Here is a 4,073-nt window from a genome sequence, read left to right on the forward strand (position 1 = left end):
AAAAGCCAACTGACATTTACTCCTGAGGTGCTGACTTGTTGCACCCTCGACAACCACTGTGATTATTATTACTTGACCATGCTGGTCATTTATGAACATTTGAACATCTTGGCCATGTTCTGTTATAATCTTCACCCGGCACAACCAGAAGAGGACTGGTCACCCCTCATAGCCTGGTTCCTCTTTAGGTTTCTTCCTAGGTTTTGGCCATTCTAGGGAGTTTTTCCCAGCCACCGTGCTTCTACACCTGCATTGCTTGATGTTTGGGGTTTTAGGCTGGGTTTCGGTACAGCACTTTGAGATATCAGCTGATGTAAGAAGGGCTATATAAATACATTTGATTTGATTTGAGTTTCGAGACACAGTCAACTTAGTGTATGTCAATTTCTGACCCACTGGAATTGTGATTCAGTGAATTATAAGTGAAATAATCTGTCTGTAACAATTGTTGGACAAAATGACTTGTGTCATGCACAAAGTAGATGTCCTAACCGACTTGCCAAAACTATAGTTTGTTTACAAGACATCTGGGGAATGGTTGAAAAACGAGTTTTAATGACTCCAACATAAGTGTATGTGAACTTCCGACTTCAACTGTAAATATATATTTAAAAATCCTCCTTGTGCAAAATGTGTAATAAATGATCACTGATTCCATAGACTATTACTCAACTCTGCGATATTTTAGATTTATCAGACACCAATATTAAGTAAATTGTATTTTGCACTGTTTCACATATCCTGGTCTTTGATCATTTGGGTCAGCGCAAGTGATCTACAAAAGTGCATAAATACATTGTGGGTTGGGCTATTCTTTTGGCAGACATCAGTATTGAAATCCTCTAACATAATGATTTCCGTCAACAGGTGAATCATTACAGTTTGACAACACAATTTCAAGACCTTCGTAAAAATGCATTCTGCTTGGGCGGCCTATAACACCTCCCCCCCAAAAGAAATCGGCTTGGTTAGGAGAATTAACATAGCGGGTTAGGAGAATTAGGTTAATGTTAGGAAAATTAGGTGTCTTAGCTAAAATGCAGGTACTCCATCTAGCCCCAACTGTGGAAGTAATCAATTCACAGCTGTCGTCAATGAAGTGGGTAAATAAAGAGGACATAATCACCTAATTAAAACAGATGAAAATAAAGAGCTTTATTAACATGTAACTACTTTATATAAACATTGACAATCTCTGTACAAAACCAAATTAAATACATATTATTGAAGTACTCTCCTTTCTTATTAAAGGAATACATTTCTCAATGATAACTAATTCAGCTGTACCGCTTATATTCTACATTGAATGTGCAATGACTTTTCATTCCCAGGGAATTAACTTAAAACCATTCAGAAACAGTAACTTTCATTGAACATACCCTTTCTCTATTTCCATCGCTCTCTCCATACCCACTCCCTCCCCCCAGTCTCTTTCTCTCCATCCCTCATTCTTCATATTTTGGATACTGGCGACCATCCCAGCACTCCGTGGTTCTGGCTCCCCTCTCCTCACTCCGAGCCAACGTTGGAGAGGGAATAAGGGTGTATGTAGTTTGTGTGTGTGTGTGTGTGTGTGTGTGTGTGTCTGTGTCTGTGTCTGTGTCTGTGTCTGTGTCTGTGTCTGTGTTTGTGTGTGTGTGTGTGTGTGTGTGTGTGTGTGTGTGTGTGTGTGTGTGTGTGTGTGTGTGTGTGTGTGTGTGTGTGTGTGTTTGCCTATATGTGTGTATGCCTGCTCATGTGTGTGCCTTTGTGTGCATGATTGCCAGTGTGTTTGGCCACTAGTCTCCGGGTTAGGCAGAATAGTCCAGAGATCCCAGTACACTGGTCTCCGGGGAGGCAGAATAGTCCAGAGATCCCAGTACACTGGTCTCCGGGTTAGGCAGAATAGCCCAGAGATCCCAGTACACTAGTCTCCGGGTTAGGCAGAATAGTCCAGAGAGCCCAGTACAGTGGTCTCCGGGTTAGGCAGAATAGTCCAGAGAGCCCAGTACAGTGGTCTCCGGGTTAGGCAGAATAGCCCAGAGATCCCAGTACACTGGTCTCCGGGTTAGGCAGAATAGTCCAGAGATCCCAGTACACTGGTCTCCGCGGAGGCAGAATAGTCCAGAGATCCCAGTACACTGGTCTCCGGGTTAGGCAGAATAGCCCAGTACATTCCACTGGCTCTAGCAGCATTCTGAGGTCACAGTAATCCCTTAGGGAACATGCTTAATTCAGAACATAAAGGAAACCTCCTAAATGGCACCCTATTCCCTACATAGTGCGCTTCTGTTGACTAGAGTCCATGAGGCTCTGGTCTAAAGTAGTGCACTATGTAGGGAATAGGGTGCCATTTGGGACACATTCATATTTCCTTCCCCCCTATGCTTTCTCACAAGACCTCACTGCACTGCATGGGCCCTGTAGGCTGTTTTCCCTGTGGAATCCCACGTTTTTCCATTGTCACATTCAGCCAGTGCATAAGCTTATCCCATTCCCATTCCCATAGAAGGATTCCTGCAGTCATAAATGGCTGAATTATACTACATCATTTCACTGTTCCATTATTCCTCGTTTCCCATTCTCCGGTGTTCCATGATCAAGGTTTTACCTTCTCTATTTCCCATTCTCCGGTGTTCCATGATCAAGGATCGTACCTCCCCTGAGGGAGGATTCTCATGTTCCCATTCTCTGGTGTTCCATGATCAAGGTTTTACCTTCTCTGGTTCCCATTCTCTGGTGTTCCATGCTCAAGGTTTTACCTTCTCTGGTTCCCATTCTTCAGTGTTCCATGATCAAGGATCGTACCTCCCTTGAGGGAGGTTCTCTGGTTCCCATTTGAATGAGGAAGATCTAATCTAGTCTCCACTACATAGTCTTTGCCTTCAAGGTATATGGTTGCACAATACAATCAGTAACATGTAATAACACGGTCATAACCATGTCATAATGTCATAACAGCTGACATAACTAGTCATAACCTGTCATAATATGGTTATAACACTGTCATGACCCATATATTTACACCTGTTGTGACATATAGTGTATTATTTTATGGCTGGTTATAACACCTACACAAGAGTGTCAAACATTTATAAAAAAAAAAAAAATCCCAGCCAAGAAGTTTCCTTTCGTTTGAAAGTTTGTTTCTTAAGTCCTTCGTTGTTGTAACGAATTCTTTACAGTATTTTGTTCATCATATTTTAAATAACCAGTAGAAAATATACTTTATGCCAATGTCAAGAAGCATTTCGACCATCATAATCATATAAGCCATATAGGCCTATCACGTACATAACCTTACGCCAGTCATCAGTCTAATAGAGGGTGTCTAGTCCTGCTCCTACATTCATCCCAGTCATCAGTCACATAGAGGATGTCTAGTCCTGCTCCTACATTCATCCCAGTCATCAGTCACATAGAGGATGTCTAGTCCTCCTCCTGAAATCTGCTCCTACATTCATCCCAGTCATCAGTCACATAAAGGATGTCTAGTCCTGCTCCTGAAATCTGCTCCTACATTCATCCCAGTCATCAGAAACAGAGCATTGGGGCAGGTGCATGTCTGACATCAATGTGTGTGCAATTACAATGATAATTGAATATGGTCAATAAAAAAAAAATCTATGTTATATTAACATACTGTTATACTGTTAAACATACTGTTGACAAGTAGGCTATGATGTAATGGAATGTTTTGCCTTGTGTGGTGTGTTTTGACACTCTTATGTAGGTGTCATAACCAGCCATAAAATAACACAATGTACAGTATGTCACAACAGGTCTAAATGTGTTATGACAGTGTTATGACCTTATTATAACAGGTAATGACATGTTAATGTCAGCTGTTACAACATATGACAGTGTTATGACCATGTTATAACAGGATATGACACGTTATGTCAGCTGTTATGACACATTATGACAGTGTTATGACCATATTATAAAATGTAATGAAAAGTTATGTCAGCTGTTATGACATATTATGACAGTGTTATGACCATATTATAACAGGTTATGACAAGTTATGTCAGCTGTTATGACATATTATGACAGTGTTATGACCATATTATAACAGGTTATGACAAGTTATG

At 40.9% G+C, this 4,073-nt stretch overlaps 1 protein-coding gene across 1 annotated transcript in view; it reads right to left on the reverse strand.

Moving 5' to 3' along the window:
* Positions 1-1,130: 1,130 nt before the first annotated feature.
* gja4 (gap junction protein alpha 4) overlaps positions 1,131-4,073 on the reverse strand; it is a 14,813-nt gene continuing 11,870 nt past the window's right edge. The window contains exon 2 of the mRNA XM_055893244.1: positions 1,131-4,073. This exon is cut by the window's right edge and continues 1,722 nt beyond it. The gene's annotated coding sequence lies outside the window, so the exon portion shown is untranslated.

This window comes from Salvelinus fontinalis, chromosome 32 (genome assembly GCF_029448725.1).
Source record: "Salvelinus fontinalis isolate EN_2023a chromosome 32, ASM2944872v1, whole genome shotgun sequence".
Classification (NCBI taxonomy): domain Eukaryota; kingdom Metazoa; phylum Chordata; class Actinopteri; order Salmoniformes; family Salmonidae; genus Salvelinus; species Salvelinus fontinalis.